Raw genomic sequence first — 18,379 nt, 5'->3', positions numbered from 1 at the left:
AGATCTGTTAGCACAAGAGGAAAGATTCTTTTTAGGAATTGTCAAGTTGAGTGTATCAGTCAGATTCTAGATAGAAATGTAGAAATTATTTGTATTAATAATATGTCAGAATCGTTTAATGGTTGGCTATTGCCTGTAGTGTGAAATCTGATTTTCTTTAGGGTAGAATTCAAAACTCTCCATAATTTGGCTCTAGCCTTCCTTTCTGGCTCTGATTTTCATTCTCTGGTAACAGATTGTGTAATCAATTTCTATTATTCATTTATCTACAAATATTCTACTTTGGAATGTTCTTCTTTCTCTTTTCTGTCTAGCCAGGTTTTACTTAGACTTCAAGACCTGAATCTAATGTCTTTCCTTTCAGTGAGACCAGGCTTGTCCATCGTGATCTTTTTTCCCTTTAAATTCCTATCACTTTATTGCCTGTCACTCTTTTGATAGCTATTCTTACCCTGCTTTATGACATTTTTTATTAAAAAAAAAATACATTTGCTTTTGTCACCTCAGCTAAATGGAAAATTCCTTCAGAATAGAGACCACATCTTGTACTTGTTTTTGATATATCTTAGAACTTGGGAGAAAAATAAAAACTTCATAAATTCTGTGTTTGTGTATATCACCATATGGTAGTTTTTTTCTAAAATGCATTATTTCTCCTTTATTTTTCCCTTTAACTTTTATTTTGCAACAGTTTCAAATATATAAAAAAGAACTGAATATTCTTCACTCAGATTCATAGTTGTTAACATTGTGTCATGTATGCTTTTTTGTTCTTTCTCTACATATAATAGTCACTGGTGAGTTTGAATAGAACAGTGATCAAGACAGGCCTGGGCATTTATCCAAACACATACTAATGATTACTATAAAGTTATAGTAATCAGAAAAGTGTGGTGTTGGCAGTTGAATAAACAGGGAAAATATTTTTAAAAAGAACAGACTCATATATATAAAGTATTTGGCATATGATGAAGGTTACATTTCAAATTAATGGGAAGAGGATGGATTAGTTAATGAATTATGTTTGGGGAAAAATAGAACCATTATGTATCATATTTAGTTGCAGAAACCAAGGATCTTTTCTAGCTAGTTTGAGCAGAAAGGAGTTTATTACATGGTACTAAATGACAGAATCACTAAGAGGACTTGGGGGAAAAAAACTATAAGCAATACTTCCAGGAATTTAAAAAAAAAAAAAAGACAGGCTTGGGTTCAAATTCTGAACCTACCATTTATTGGTATTGTAATCTTTGGCTTAACCTTTCTTTGGTTAATTTCTGCATCTGCAATATGCAGATAATTTGTAGGTCAAAAACAGTTGCATATTGGTAGTTTCCTATGGTTTTATATAATATTTCTAAATTTGTGAAGATTAAATAAGATTGCATGTAGCACTGAATAAATGTTCAGTACAAGTTAGGAATACACTTATTGCTATTTTTCAGTATAGTTATGTAAAAATAATGTAAACATGTCAGCAGGATTATTGATCACATTCAAAAAAGATATAACTATTTTTGAGTTGGATATATAACACTACCTCCATCTGATAATATCATGTATAATATACATGTTTTATAAAAGTTTTATGTAAGTAATATTCAAACATAACCAAAACTTCTATAAGTGTATGTAACTAAATACATGTATACACATACAACCTCCAAATAATGTGGTAATATAATAATATCAAGTATAACTAATTTTCACATAAGTAATTTTTAAAATACAATATCTCAAGGGTGATTGAAATGTCTTCGGGTTGTTTGCTTCTCCACTGAATGATCTTGGACCCGATGCTCTTTGACTTTTTGTGTCTTTTAAAAAATAGTCACTTTCTTATTGGTGAGTTCTTTTTTACTGTAGCTTCACCTGAATCACTTTTTGATTTATTGCTTTTCATTTTCTGTGAATTGGAAAAACAGGTTACTTTGGTTTGTACACAGTTCTAATCAAGGGCTGGAGTAGCCTTCCTGAAATTAAGTGATTTTTGTACTTAGTACTTTATGGTTTAAGTTTTGACTATTACAGGTTCTTTTTTGGTCATTTTCTAGTTACTGACTCAGTTCTGGTTGTTTGAAGTTGAAAAATAAATGGGTTCTCTCAATTTGGCATAATATAAAATAAAATGTAAATTCACCTTTGCTTTCCTGATGACACATTAGTCTTCTAATTATTCTGTGTTTTAGACAATCATATATTATCTTGTTTGCAGGAAGCTTTTCCCTGACTTAAATGTTGCAATATAGATTTGTAATGGAGAGTCCTTTGGAAATGAGTATTGACAACTTCTGAAGTCAGATATCAGTATGAGAGAGGCTGCTTTGTGATGGCAATTCAGATTTTCTGGTTCATCTCTTCAGTGGACAGATAAAAATAAATTTGTCCACCACTTTGGTTTGTGATCCATGTTTGTATTTATTCCGTTATTCTTCCCACTCACCTTGGGAGGGAGGTCTTATTTTATCTTCTGAATAGAAAGTTAATGATTTGAGAATATAAGATTAGTAGATGACAGAGTGGAGATTCAGATTTTGAGGTAAACATTCATTTTCATACTTGTTTTGAAACTTAAGTAGTTTTGTCTCACATCATTTAGAACCAGGATTTTTTTAGGTACTGGTTTCTGTAATAAAAGAACTAAGATTTCTATTTAAGATTTTGTGTTTAGATTATTAAATGTTCTTTTTACAATATATTTATTTTGGAAGCCTTTTTCCTTTCTCTCTTTCTTCCCCCTTTTTATTATAAAACTAAAACAGATAACCAAAAAACCACACAAATGTATGGCTTAGTAAATTATTATGAAGTGGGTGTCCCTTGTAATTGCAATCCAGAACAAGAAGTAGAACTTTGTTAGCCACTCGAGAAGCTCCTACATAATGCCCATCCCAATCACAGTCTTCCCTCCAATCCTGACTTTGTAGTACAGTAGTCCTTCTTCCTCTTCAGGGGATAGATTCCAAGACTCCAAGTTAGTGCCTGAAGCCATGAAGAGTACCAGACCCTGTATATGTACTGTTTTTTTCTTGTATGTACATACCTACAATATGTGACTACTAAGGGGGTAGCATATATACAACGTGGATATGCTGGTCGAAGGAATGATTCTCATCCGTGGCTGGTCCAAGTGGGGAAGCCTGAGATTTCATCAGGCTACTGAGAGTGGCACATAATTTAAAACTTATGTTTATTTATGGAATTTTCCGTTTAATATTTCAGACCGTGGTTGACTGCAGTAACTGAAACTGCAGAAAGCAAAACTGCGGATAAGAGGGAAACTACTGTAATCACTTTTTTTTCCTTATGGTTTTATCCCCTAAGTGTCTTTTCCTAGGCACCAAAGTTTAGTCTTACTCCTTTTTCTAAATTATATATTTATTATTTCATTTTTTCTACTTTATTTTTTTTTTATTTTTTAAAGATTTTATTTGACATTTATTTGACAGAGAGAGACAGCCAGTGAGAGAGGGAACACAAGCAGGGGAAGTGGGAGAGGAAGAAGCAGGCTCCCAGCGGAGCAGGGAGCCCGATGCGGGGCTCGATCCCAGAACCCTGGGATCACACCCTGGGCTGAAGGCAGACGCTTAATGACTGAGCCACCCAGGTGCCACTAAACAAGTTTATTTTAAAATAAAATTTTATATCACTTAATAGAAAGTTGTGTTAAGGAAAATTCTTAGGTTTATCTTAAAAATCAGTTATGTTTAAATACTGGGACAGTGTTAAGTATTAAAAACTGAGACTTTCTCCTTAAAGTAATTAAAAGAAGGCCATGTAAACTCTTGTCTCTCATACACTTCACATTAGAGCATGCTGTTTTTTTCACAACTACAGTATAACTGTTTTTTAGTATTTACTTCAACATTTATTGGGATGTCTGTAATGTGCTTGGTGTACCTACTGTAGTAGGTGGGAGGTTGAAAAGTATGAAATACTGTCTATCATGAAGAGGCTTAAAGTCGTATTTGGTCAGCAGTCTGTAACAACAGTTGAAAAGTGTTAGTAATATACCACTGGATATTAAGTACTGCATGATGAGGTAAGGCTTATGAGATTTAAGGAAGGAAAAGGTTCAGTGTTGAATAAAAGGAAGAGCTTCTTGGAGGTGAGACCTATAATGGGGTCCTGAATGTGGGTTGAAGTCATTCGAGACCACAGAGTGAACTGAGTCAGCATCAACTGCAGAACAGTGAGGAAGTTGGCTTGGGTGGAGTCTTAGGTTGATATAAACTGGAGTAGTTTGAAAGTATCAGAACCAATGGATAAATTCCTTTTGACTTTTGTAACATAGTTTAAAGTCCCTTCTTTATATATGACATGCATGAAGGTGTTCTAATTATGAAAGGTCTTGGATATCTTAAATCTGCAAATAAGGGGTGCCTCGGTGACTCAGTCGGTTAAGCATCTGCCTTTGTCTCTTAGGTCATGATCCCAGGGTCCTAGGATTGCACACTGCATCGCATCCGGCTCCCTGCTCAGCACGGAGCCTGCTTCTCCCCCCCCCCCCCCCACTCGTGCTTTCTCTCTCTCTCAAATATAAAAAATCTTTTTTAAAAACCTGCAAATAAAAATGCTATTTAGGGATATTTCATTGAGACAATGAAATTTAAGTTGTGTAACTTTGTTCCTATTACTGCAGTAATGTGTTGCCAGTATTCTGACTAGGATAAGATTTACCCTTTCGCTTGGTGGGTAATACAAACTTAGACTGGCAGCAAACAGTAATATTTTCTTCCCAGACATAGAATAACGTACATAATGGCTTTCTTTAGTCATCGTGGTACTTGACTACTTTGGGACTTTTTTGATCGTCTGTTAAGATTATAATGTTCTTGTTGTTGGTTTTAATTTCTTAATGAAAATTTTCTAATTTTTGCATATTTTGTTTACAGAGTAATATATCGTGTTTGAAATTTGAAGTAGTGTATGTTAAAAGTCACCTTTAATGAATTAAATATTAGATTTCCAAATTTACCTTTTAATGACCATTTAAAATTTTTATGTAGCTACTTTAGCATTTTAAAGAGAAGGAAGGGAACCATATTAAAAAGTAGACTCTGCAGTAAATATTTTTAGCTACATATGTTTTATTATAAGATATCAAGATATTTTATAAATGTTTGAGACTATTGGGGGGGCATTATTGGAAAGGTTCTCTTCCCCCAACAAGTCACTGCTAAAATTTTATCTTAATTTTCTTCCTATTAGAACTTTTTTCTGTATAGTTAACAGATATATTGATATGAAGTTGACAGATTTACTGTATTTGTATACAAGGCAGATTATTATGCCTTTCATATATTTCTGTGTCTTCATAACAATTTAACAGTGTTTTTTTCCTAGGGCAACATCATACCACTATATTGCTCTGAGCTTGGGAATAGGAGAGTATATCTGCAGGTATCTTTAAAGTAACTACTAGGGAAAGAGGAGTTGATAGTATTGTGTAGTAGTAAAGCACTAGAATAGGAGTTTAGAGGGCTTCTTTCTAGTCCTGGCTCTACCTTGTGTTATGTAACCTTAGAAGTCACTTTCTTTCTCATTGGGCTTATGTGATCTTCAAGCCACCTATAAATTATGTCATTTTGTGTCATGATTCTGCACAAATGAGCATATTAGTGGAAAATACCACGACTGAAGTGGAATACCACTTCTTCAGGTGAAAAATGTTAAAATCTTATTCCTCTCCCCCCCATTTTAATGTAAACTTTTTTCTTTTTAATTCAAGTTGCTTAACATAAACTGTATTATTTGCTGCAGGGGTAGAATTTAGTGATTCATCAGTCTTATATAACACCCAGTGCTCATTACATCAAGTGCCCTCCTTAATGCCCATCACCCAGGTACCCCATCCTCCCACCCATCTCCCCTCCAGCAACCCTCAGTTTGCTCCGTATAGTTAAGAGTCTCTTATGGTTTGCCTCCCTCTCTGTTCTTATTTTTCCTTCCCTTCCCCTATGTTCGTCTGTTTTGTTTCTTCAATTCCACATGAGTGAAATCATATGGTATTTGTCTTCTCTGACTTACTTTGCTTAGCATAATATGCTAAGTTCCATCAATGTTGTTGCAGATTTTAATGTAAACTTTTAATTGAAGTACAGCATACATGAAGAAGAGGTACACAGATCATCACAACACAGAACACAAATCACAAAACATATACCAGAATTCCAGAAGCTCCTAGTGACTCTTAGTTACTCCTCCTCCTCCCCTGTCTAAGGATAACCACTAGCTTAACTTCTAACACTGTAGATGAATATTGGCTGTTTTTGACATCATTCAGTATAGCTCTTGTGTCTGGCTTCTTTTGCTCAGCATTTTATTTGCAAGATTTTTAGGGTTGTAGTTTGCTCATTTCCATTGCTATGTGGAGTTCCATTGTATAAATACACAGTCGATTTATCTGGTCTCCTGTTGGACTTACCATAAAGGAAAAAAAGAAGATAAATCGAACTACATTAAAGTGAAGAACATGTGGTAGTTTTTTAAACTCTAGGGATTGAATCTTTCTAATTTATACTTTTATATACTGTTTGAGGCTTCAAGTTACAAATGGGTAGTTCAATTTAGTTAATTTAACCTAATATCTCCCTGTTTTCTTTTTTTTTTTTTTTTTAAGATTTTATTTATTTATGTGACAGAGAGACAGCCAGCAAGAGAGGGAACACAAGCAGGGGAGGTGGGAGAGGAAGAAGCAGGCTCATGGCGGAGGAGCCTGATGTGGGGCTCGATCCCAGAACGCGGGGATCACGCCCTGAGCCAAAGGCAGACGCTTAACTGCTGTGCCACCCAGGCGCCCCTCCCTGTTTTCTTGAATCTTGCCTTGCTGCCTTTACTTTACTGGAAGAAAGGAATAGTTTGATCATTTTAATAGCATGCAAAAATTCTAGAAGCATTTTAAAAGGCAAGATTGGTAAGGGCAATAATTTAATACCTTCTGAATTTTTAGTTTTATGACAGTTGTAAGAATTGAACTTTTAATTCATATTTTACAACTAGTTAGAAGGTACTTTTGCCTTTTCTTGAAACTAGTATAAAATTAAGGGTATTGATGACTGTTGTTCAGATATACAAACTTAAGGTTCTCTCACACAATTATAACTTATAAGCTGAGTGTGTAGGATTACATCAACATTTATCAAGCACCTGTTTTGTGTGTAGTGACAGAACTTTGTTTTTTTGCCTATATCAAGTATCGTGTTAAGTGGTAGGTAACACACACAAGTTTGTGATCCCTAAAATTTTTCCCAGTGAGTCAATGAAAACCAAACTGTAGAGGCTTATAGCATTTTCTCTTTTTAGATTCAGTTCATTCTCTATTACCTCTTTATTAAGACAGCTACTTAGGTGGGAGTCACAGATCATTAACAGAATGTCAGACAATAGATTCAGTATGAACTAAATAGCAAAAATTATATCTAACACATTTACTCTTCTATATATGTCACCCAAAGTGTGAAAAAAAAAAAACCAAAAAAACGGTTTAAGAAATGGTCTGCTATTTGTTGCTTGAGTTTTTAATATATGCTGGGGTTTGTATATTTGAATAGTGAGGCAGAGATGTTCCTATGTAGCCTTTTCCTTTATCTTTTTATTCTTACCTGCTAAGCCTAGAGTTTAGAGTTCTTTTTTGAGAGAGAGAGAGAGAGAGAGAGAGAGAGAGAATATATCTCAAGCAGGCTCCAGGCTCAGCAGCACGGAGCCTGACGCCCGGCTCAATCTCAAGACCCCGAGATCATGACCTGAACTGAAACCAAGAGTCGGATGCTTAACTGACTGAGGCACCCAGGTGCCCCTGGAGTTCTTTTTTATTTTTCAGTTCATTGAGAATGGATCAGTTTATAAAAATGAAGGATTTGGACTAAAGAGTTACTGTTTAAGGTTCCTCATTTATTCTGGTTTTTTAAAAATACCCAAAACTTAGTGGCTTAAAATAAGAGTCATGTTGTTATATCTCGCCTTTACTATGGGTCAGGAATTTGGGCAGAGCTTTAATCAGGCAGTTCTTCTCCATAATGTCACTTGGTGATATTCGACTAGAAGGTCAGACAGTTTCATTTACGTGTCTGGTACATGTCTGGATGGCTGACAGGCTGGGCTTAGCTGGGACTGTCAAACTGAGCACATATATGTTGCCTCACCAGCATGGTGGTTTAGAGTAGTTAAACTTCTAAAATGGCAGCTGAGTACTTTTAAAGAAAGAAGCCAGAGTCTTAGAATCTGCAAGAGTTATTAATATCTAGTTTCGAAAGTTATGCAACCTTTGTTGTTTAAAAGCAAGTCATGGAGCCAGACCAGATTCAAAGGAGAAAGCTACTCAAGGGCATGAATAGTGCAGGGGGTGGAGTGGGAATGGCCGGGGGGGGGGGGGGGGGCTTTGGAGACTAGCCATACTATAGGATCTAAAAATCTATAACTTCACACAGTATGTATATAACTTAATTTTTCTTGACAGAATGGTATTCAAATCATATAACTCAAGCCGAATTTTCATAAAACTCAGTTACTGCAGTATTTTTATTTCCCTATAAAACTTCCAGAATACTCTGCAATTTATATTTTCCTCTAGAAGTTTATCCACCTTGGATAGTTTTTCTGTTTTATCATGAAAAACATTTAATATACAGAAAAGATGAAAGAATTCACAGTAGATTCTGTAACATTTTGCTATAGTTAGGTTTTCCCATGTTTATTTATCATCAGTATGTTTTATTTTCTGATGAGTTCAGGGGCTTCTGGGTGGCTCAGTCGGTTAAGCGTCTGCCTTTGGCTCAGGTCATGATCCCAGAGTCCTGGGATCAAACCCTGCCTCTGGCTCCCTGCTCAGCGGGAAGTCTGCTTTTCCCTCTTCCTTTGCCCCTCCTGCCTGCTCATGCCCGCGCACGTGCGCGCTCTCTCTCTCTCTCTCTCAAATAAATAAAATCTTTTTAAAAAAGTTAAGTTGCAGATAATCACATACAGATTTAAATTACTTTTCCTTCTGATCCTTTCACCTTGGAGGATAGTCAGAAGATATGAAGAATCTCTATTAGTGTATTTTCTCTCTCTGAAAACTTACCTGTTGGGAACTTTCAGCCTGCTTTATTTGTCCCATATCCAACCATACTTTGGCTTTAGTCTAAGATCTTTAGAGGAAAAAGAGAAATCTTTTTTTTTTTTAATTATAAAAACAATCATCCACAATCCCAGCATAAAGTACAACTATTAATGTTTCCTGTTCTTTTCCATTTCACGTATTTTTATAATAATTGCTAGTGTACATAGTTTATAAAAATTTTTAAAAATATGTGAAGTATTTAGATTATTATATAATAGCCTGATAATTAATGAGTATTTGATATTTCACTGATTGACAGGACCACTGTTGGTGGTGGCGGGTGGTTGGTTGGTTGGTTGGTTGGTTTTTGGACCACTCTTTTTAGCCATGCCACTATTGGACAATTAAGTTGCTTTCCAGCTGAGGAAAGCTGTTGAACCTAATGACATGTTATTACTTATTGTCTAAAATTGGTTATATGTAAAGTTTATCCCATCTCTCTAACACAACCTTAAGAGTTGAAAATCATGAAACTGAAGAGAAGTTGAAAGAAGTAAAAATTGACATTAGTTCTGCATCCAAAACAGGGGGGGAAAAGCTATTTTTCAACTCTGATGAAACATTTTTGTCAAGTAAATTTTCATTTTTACCACCAGTGTTCTGACAGGTATTCTCTGACTTGGGTTGAGTAAATTTCCTATTTAAAGTTTACCTGCAAGTTTAAGCGTATTATAAACCTTTGGTGTCAAATACAAGGACTAGATATGTGTATTTACTCTGAATTTTATTCCTGTTTATTGTGGAACTGCTGTGAACTCTAAGAAGCAGTAGGCAGTGCATTACCACTTGCTAATATAATGCATACTTACATAAATGGTAGTTTAAAATTTTTCTCCTAGCTTGAGCATAATTAGCTAATTACAGAAGGCTAGTCAAACAAATTGAATTCTGTAATTGTAGGGATATAGTCTTATAGAAGATAGTTTTTGAGTCCCCCTACAGTGATATGAGATTATACTGAACCCATCAAGGCAGCTGAGTGTCTTGTTTTATTAATAGATTTTTTTAGAGAAAGCAGTTATTGATTGTCAAGATTCATTCTTCCTAGAATTAACCTTTACTATACACACAGACACACACACACACACACACACACACACACACACACACAGTTTACTGCTTACTACTACTTATAGTTTACTACTTACTATATATAGTTAACTATATGTATGTATATATACATGTGTATATGTATAAACTTATCTAACCTACATTCTTCATTTAATATATTGAGTATATTTCATCTTGTTTGGCCCTCTGTGGAAACAGATGGTTACTGTTTTTCATGTAGTAACTTTAGATACTTGAAAACTAACATTTGTCTTTTAGGCTTTCACTGTGCTTGAATTAAGTTATTTACATAATACAGACCGAAACAGAGCTTTCTGCCCATGGAAAAGATGCTCTCTTAAAATATGCTTCTGGACGTTTGGTCGTGTTTGTGTGTGCATATATTCATTGTCTTAATTGGCAGTTAGGTAACTTGAACTACATTGCTTGATTGCTACATTGTTATGAACATATACCCAAGTATCAGATCTATCAACAAATATTATGGCAAAATGAAATGAGAAAAATGGTCTCGATTTGATTTGACTTTTGAATATGTAGATTTAATTTGGGAAAGACATGGGGAATTTGATCTGGGCTGTGTTCGTCCCATTTTTGGAAGATTCCTAGAATGTTAGTTTGATCGTGGGATTATTTTATGGGTCTTAGTCAGATGTGAAGTGATCCATATTATATCATCCTCTGCAGAGTGGGCTTTAGGACATCCCATGTATTCTACACTTGAGAATTACTACTTGTATCTCTCATTTATGTGGATCCTCCTCAATTGGTCTGAAGAGACTAGAAGGCTGGAGGAAAGGAGAATTATATTTGTCCCATCATATTTACTTTGATGTCAGCCTGTCATATTTGGTTCCTATCTAAATAGCACAATAAAATTCCATACTAGAAATACATGGGTGCTTCTTTAAATTTTGAGGATGCTTTATTTGACAGTAAGAATATTTGAGTTTTGGGTTTCAACCTATAGAATGTTAATGATTTCTCCTTTGTTCTTTTCAAAGTCAGTGAAAACTTTTAATATAAGTATAATGCAGTTGAGTAATGTTTGTTATATGTTTTCCTAAAAATTTGAGACACATTTGCCTAGTTTATCAGTGACCTCATTTAAACAGTGATGGCTCTTGGCAGTGCGGAACTCACAGTGAACTTAGAAAGGTGAATTCTGAAGCCAAGAATAAGTTTAGTTGTAGATCTTGAATTGATTAATTATAGCAGAAAACCCATCAGTTGAAGCGCCCCTTTTCATAAGGAAATAGATGAAAACCTTTTGAAAAGGCCTCCTTTAAAAATTTCCAAGTTCTGTAAACCTTTAGCTTGCTTTAGTTTTTATATTTGATTTTTCTTGTAGCTTGTCACAAATTAAAAAATGACAGATTGCATTTAACGTAAAGTTTTTAAAAAATCTATTGTGTGTTTATGTGTTTGGGGATTTGTTTTGTTTTGGTGCAGGAGCATTTGAAACTTCTTTGTGGCCAGGGGTAGCTGCTTCAAAATTTCTATATAAGAAGGGCTTAGGGGTGGCAGTTTGTGGTTTGGGGTGGGTGAGGGATGTTGTGAAGCTATGTTTTGAAGCTGATTTTTTTTTGTTTTTAAAGATTTTATTTATTTATTTAACAGAGAGAGAGAGAGAACACAAGCAAGGGGAGCGTCAGGCAGAGGGAGAGGGAGAAGCAGGCTCCCCACCGAGCGGGGATCCCGATGTGGGGCTTGATCCCAGGACCCTGGGATCATGACCCAAGCTGAAGGCAGATGCTTCACTGACTGAGCCACCCAGGTGCCCCCCTTGAAGCTGTTTTTGAATAATCACTGTATTTTCACTCATGTGATATAGATCATTCAAAGCAGCAAAGTTGTCTAAAAATGATCTTATTTATATATGCATACATCACACATATAACTGAAAAAATATCAGTTGTCCATATCATATATAGTTTGTCAGTTGAAAAAAGTTGCTCTTTGGGTATCTTGGATAGAGAGGCTGATTGAGATAAGGAATGGGGAGGATAAAGCCATCCCTTAGCTTCACCACTGGCAGAAATGTATTTTACCCCTTTGCCCCTTTGCTTATGTTGCCACTGCCTTATTTAGGCTACCAGTACCTCTGATCTGCACAGGTCTAACAACCTCTTACCTATTTCTTAGTTTCTGGCCTCATCTGTCTCAAGCGTTTCCTTTGCCTTAAGTCCATCCCTCCATTTAGCCACCAGGCGATGAGCTACTTAAATTGCAAATTTGATCTGGCCGTTTGCCTGCAGTCCTCCAAGGGGTCATCAGAGTGAGTTGTGTAAGATGATTTATTGGTGGTGCAGGAAAAATATATTAGAATTTTTATATTTACTTTTTAAATCCAAAATAAACTATGTCTTAACCAATCTTGAATAGGACGATTAACGCGTTCCCTCAGTCTGTCAGGTAGTCATGTATCACCTAATGAGAGTTCCACACTCTCCGTGTGTTAACATTATATTGCCATTTACCTGTACCCTGTTAAGTGTGCTTACTTATTCTCTGATTCTCACAAAATAGATAAGTGACTTAAAAAATATTTCTTTGAAGAAACCAGAGATTTAAGTTAATGTCGATAAACACAGGAGAACAGGAAGCAAATGGCACAGCAAATCCTTTTATTTTTGGTTCAAGCTCAAACATTATAGGTTTAAAATTAGTGATCTAATCAGGTCTGTTAAGAAATCATCTCCCCAAAGTCAAAATTATTGACAAGACTTGTTTGAAATATGTTTGAATCTTTCTATATATATATATATATATATATATATATATATATATATATATATATATATACATATATATATGTATATGTATATAGCTTGAAAACATTAATAATCTTTAGTTACCAAAACCAAAAATAGTTTGTCAAGTCTTAATAATATTCATCACTCTAGGCCTGCCTAAAATTCAAATATTATAAGCATCTTGGTGATTAGATCCCACTGGGAAAATAAGGCAATATATGGGAATGTGTGAAAGTAATAAAAAGTTATAACCACGAGATTAAAATACTTGGTTCACTTGGAAGAAATAAGTATGTTATTTTCCAGCACACAGACAAACAACGAACTCTAATGAAAGTATGAAGCAGTTGCTGTTATTAGGAAGTTATCTAAGATATTTATTTTTATCCGTACTTTCCAAATTTCTATTTTTTTTTTTAAAGATTTTATTTATTTATTTGACAGAGACAGCCAGTGAGAGAGGGAACACAAGCAGGGGGAGTGGGAGAGGAAGAAGCAGGCTCCCAGTGGAAGAGCCTGATGTGGGGCTCGATCTCAGAACGCTGGGATCACGCCCTGAGCTGAAGGCAGACGCTTAACGACTGTGCCCCCCAGGCGCCCCCCAAATTTCTATTTTTTTACGTGTTTTGTAATGTTCATAACATATTAGCACAATAGTATATGTATAAAGAATATATATATTTTTTGAGGTGTGAGCTCTACATTTAAAAACATTTTTGGGGCACCTGGGTAATGCAGTCAGTTGAGCATCTGACTCGGTTTCTGCTTGAGTAGCGGTCTTAGGGTCATGAGATCGAACACCCCATCATGCTTTGCATTCAGCACAGTCTACTTGTTCCTCCCTTCCCCCCACCCTGCTTGTTCTTTCTCTCTCAAAAATAAACTAAATACAATCTTAAATAAATAAAAATATCTTTTTTTAAAAGGCATTTTATTGCCATATAACACATGTAATCATAATCCAGGTCAAGAGAGAGAATATACCCAACACCCCAGAAGACCCCTTTTCCTATGCTTCTCCCAATTATTGCCCTCCTCATATCTCCAAAAAAACTATCTTGATTTTTGACAATATTGTATAGTTGTACCTGTTTTTGTACTTTATGTAAGTGGAATCATAAAGCATATATTCTTTTGTGTCTGGTTTCTTTTGCTCAGTATTGTTTGAGATTCACCCATGTTGTATGTAGCGTAGTTGATTGAGTATCATTGCTGAATGATTGTATGCCACAATTTATTTGTCTGTTCTAATATTGATGGACTTGGTTTGTTTCCAGTGTCTGTTAAAGCTGCTCTGATTCCTGTACATATCTTGGGTACATGTGTTTACATATTTCTGTTGAGTGTAATCATAAGACTGGAATTGCTGAGTTGTAGAGAATGTGTTTATACCACTTTAATAGATAATGCCAAATAGTTTTTCATAGTGGCTGTATAGTATATAGTTCCACCAGCAATTCTAAGAGTTCACATTGTTCCACATCTTTGCCAACATTAGATATTGTTAGTCTTTTTAATTTAAGCTATCCAGTAAGTATGTAGTTGTATTTTATTGTGGCTTCAAATTACATTTTCTTTATTATTATAAGGTTGAGCACCTTTTCATGTATTTATTGGCCAGTTGAATATCCTCTTTTGTAAAGTTCCTATTCAAGTATTTTACTCATTTTTGTATCGGACTGTCTTTCTCTAATTGATTTATAAGTATTCTTTGTATATTCAGGATATGAGCCTTTTGTCAGTTATGTTCCAGCAACTTTCTCCTACTCTGGCTTGTCTTTTCACTCTTAACTGTATCTTTTTATGAGTACACATTCTCAGTTCTAAGGTTGGTCCCACTATTAATCTTTTCCTTTATCAGTAGTGATTTCTGTATTTTGTTCAGGTATCTTCTAAAAGCTTTATTATTTTGTCTTTCACATTTACATCTATAGTCCACCTGGAATTGATTTATGTATATACTGTGAAGCAAGGGTCAAGTTTCATTTTCTACCCTATATGGAGATCCACTTGACCCAGCATTATTTACTGGCATGAGTCTTGCTTCCCTGGATCTCTGAAGTACTGCCTTTGGTCTGTATATGAGTGTGTTTAGTTTTTGGATTCTCTTTCATTTCCATGGGTCTATTTGTCTACCTTTGTCTTAATTACTATAGTTTCGTAATAAGTCTTGATATCTAGTAGGGCAAGTGAGCCTACTGTTTTCCTCTTGTTCAAGAGGGTTTCACCTATTCTTGATTTTTTTCTTTTCTGTATAAACTAGAATAAATGTACCAGATTCCATGCACATGAACACACAAAGTGTTGGAATTTTTTCCATATTGCATTAAATTTCCAGATCAGTTAGAGTAAAAGTGGTATATTTCATTGAGTCTTCAATCTGTGAACATAGTATATTTATCTAATTATTTATGTCTTTAATTTCTCCCAGCAACTTTTACTAGTTTTATGTACAGAGATCTTGAACATTGTTTTATCATTTTTATTACTGGGTTTGTTTTGTTTTAGTGCTCTTGTAAATGATCTTTTAAAGCCATTTTTTTTTCTGTTTGTCCCTAGGGTATAGTAATATAGTTGATTTTGTGTGTTGACCTATATCCATCAACCTTGCTTAAGCTCACTGTTCTAATCAGCTGTCTATGTATTTTTGGAATTTTTATATACATAGTCATATTGTCTGTGAATGATAGTTTTCTTTTTAATCTTTATTTCTCTTGTCTTACTGAACTGAGCAGGATTGCAGTATAAAATAGAAGTTGTGAAAGTAGACATCTTTGTTTATTTTGTTCCCTCTCTGAAAAGGAAAGCTTTCAGTATATCAACACTGAATATGATGGTGTAATTTTAAAATTTTTGGTATATGCCTGTTGCACTTACTATGGCTGCATAATCAATTAAAAGCTTAATGGCATAAAGCAACCATTTATTATGATCATGGTTTCTGTGGATTAGGAATTTAGATAGGGCACACCATGGAAGGCTTGTCTCTGCTCTGTGTTGTTTGAAGCCTTGAATGAAAGATGCAAAGGCAGAGGGAAGGAACCATCTGAAGGCTCATTTACTCATATGTCTGATTGTTGATGCTGGCTCTTTGCAGGGAGCCTCCTTTCCTCTCCACCTGAATCCTTCCAGGTGGTCTACCGTATAGGCTAGTGTGAGTTTCTTCACAGCATGGTGGCTGGTTTCTCCTAAAGTAAGCATTCCCAGAGGCATGGAAAGCCAGGTAGAAGCTGTATCCTTTTTACAGCCTTATCCCAGAAGTCATGAGCATTTCTTTTGCCATACTCTGGTTGGAGTAGTCACAAGCCCCCACCCAGATACAAGAGAAGGGAACACAGGCCCTGCTTTTGGGTGAAAGGAGTATCTGTCAGTCATTGTGAGAAGAATGCATCTAGGTTTATTTATGTGTCTAGCTAGCAAGAGTGAGAAATACAGAAAATATGATTTGCCACAATGCATTTTTAAATCAGATTAAGAATGTTCCCTTCTATTTAATGTTTTTGTTTTGATGGATATTAAATTTCATGAAATGCCTTTTCTCTGTTGAATGATTTATTTTCTGTTAATGTGATAAATTTCTTTGATTTCAATAAATTCAACTTGTTTGTGATTTATTATCCTTTTTATATGTTAGTGCTTTTGGTTTTCCTTTTTTCTTTTTCCTTTTTTTTCTTATCTTTTTTTTTTTTTTTTGATTTTTGCATCTTCAAAAGCTCTTTGAGAGGACCATGTCTTAACTTACATCACTTTTATATCCTACCATATACCTGATATAGTATTGGGCATATGGCAGAAGCTTGGAAAAAATTTTTTTCTCTCTCCCAGTACCTTATTCAGCAATATCAAATCCTTTGAATACAACTTACTGCTGATTTTGTTAAAAAATATTCCTTATTGTGGAAATAGAGGTTTTCTGAAAATGTAAATGTATCTGTCCTCGCCTAGAACTCTGACTAATCCCTTATTTTCTCTCTGAAGTATGTTTCTATTCTTTATTGTAGATCTGTGTCATATCTAACAGCTTGAGAACCTTCACTATAGATAAGCAAAGGTTTTGAATAAAAAACTAACATGAAATGCTGGATTCTCTGATTTGGCACTAAATAAAAATTTAAAGTTATCTTCCTTATTTTCTCCTCCTTATTCTCTTTCTGTAGCCATGGAGAAATGGTCATAAAATTAATACACCATTGATTATGGAGAAGACTGTCTCCACCTTATGAATAAAAATTACTGTCAGTGAAACTGATTCCTATCCTTTGAGAAGAGATACCTTAATATTTAATAAATCTTGCTGGATTATTCTTTCAGGTAGTTTATTAATGTGCACTTAACTTCAAAATATATAAAAGTTCTGATGCCAACATTTGATATTACCAGAATTTACAGTTTTTGTTTATTTAATGGATATGAAATCGTATCTTGTGATTTTAAATTGTATTTTTTTAAAAGATTTATTTATTTTGAGAGAGCATGTGCACATGAACGGGGTGGGGGTGGGGTGGGGTGGGCAAGGGCAGAGGGAGAGAGAGAGAACTCCAGTGGAGCCTATGCAGGACTCTGTTTCACAATCCCGAGAGAGATAATGACCCGAGTCAGATCAGGAGTCGGACATTTAACCAACTGAGCCACCCAGGCGCCCCTTAATTTTTATTTTTAATTGCTAGTAAGGTTGACCCATCCTCCCTCATTCCCTACAAACAGAAGTTTGCCTATTCATCATCTTCACATTTTTCTATCAGGTTAACATCTTATTGATATTTATATATTTCTTTTTTTTTTTTAAGATTTTATTTATTTGACAGAGATAGAGACAGCCAGCGAGAGAGGGAACACAAGCAGGGGGAGTGGGAGAGGAAGAAGCAGGCTCCTAGTGGAGGAGCCTGATGTGGGGCTCGATCCCAGAACGCCGGGATCACGCCCTGAGCCGAAGGCAGACGCTTAACGACTGCACCACCCAGGCGCCCCAATATTTATATATTTCTGTATGTGTTGCAGTATCTTTTTCCAAGTTGTGCCTTTAAATTTTTTTCCTTTTTCAGGTGGGAAGAACTAAATTTGAATTTGTGTCTTTGGAATTTAACACAGTGCCTGACAAAGTAGTCACTCAGTAAAATGTAGAATGAATAAATATTTTGCAGCAATCTAAAAATTTGTTATTTTTAAAGCAGTGATGCTACCTACTTTTAAAAATAGACTAAAGTATCATATACTTAGAGCTTATTTAACATTTTAATATGTAGTACTTAATCCTATTGTTTGGGTTATATCTATAATTTTATTATTTAGAAGTTATATTTTTGCTTAATGATTTATAGGTTTGCATAGCTCTCCAATTGCATTGCTTTAGAAAAATTCTTCTCAGTATTTTTTTAACATAGCTTGTTCCACAGACCAAACTTTCATTTTTTTCCCCTCCCATTAAAAATTGACCAACTTCCTTTTTGGGTCC

The 18,379-nt window shown here is 35.0% G+C and overlaps 1 protein-coding gene across 18 annotated transcripts in view; it reads left to right on the top strand.

The window, feature by feature from the left end:
* Positions 1-18,379, top strand: part of EML4 (EMAP like 4) — a 212,908-nt gene that overhangs the window by 92,595 nt on the left and 101,934 nt on the right. The gene's annotated exons all lie outside the window — the stretch shown is intronic.

Source organism: Ursus arctos, unplaced genomic scaffold, assembly GCF_023065955.2.
Source record: "Ursus arctos isolate Adak ecotype North America unplaced genomic scaffold, UrsArc2.0 scaffold_8, whole genome shotgun sequence".
NCBI classification, from domain to species: Eukaryota; Metazoa; Chordata; class Mammalia; order Carnivora; family Ursidae; genus Ursus; species Ursus arctos.
The sequence above is the reverse complement of the archived record's forward strand: the minus strand, read 5'-3'. Positions and strand labels throughout refer to the sequence as shown.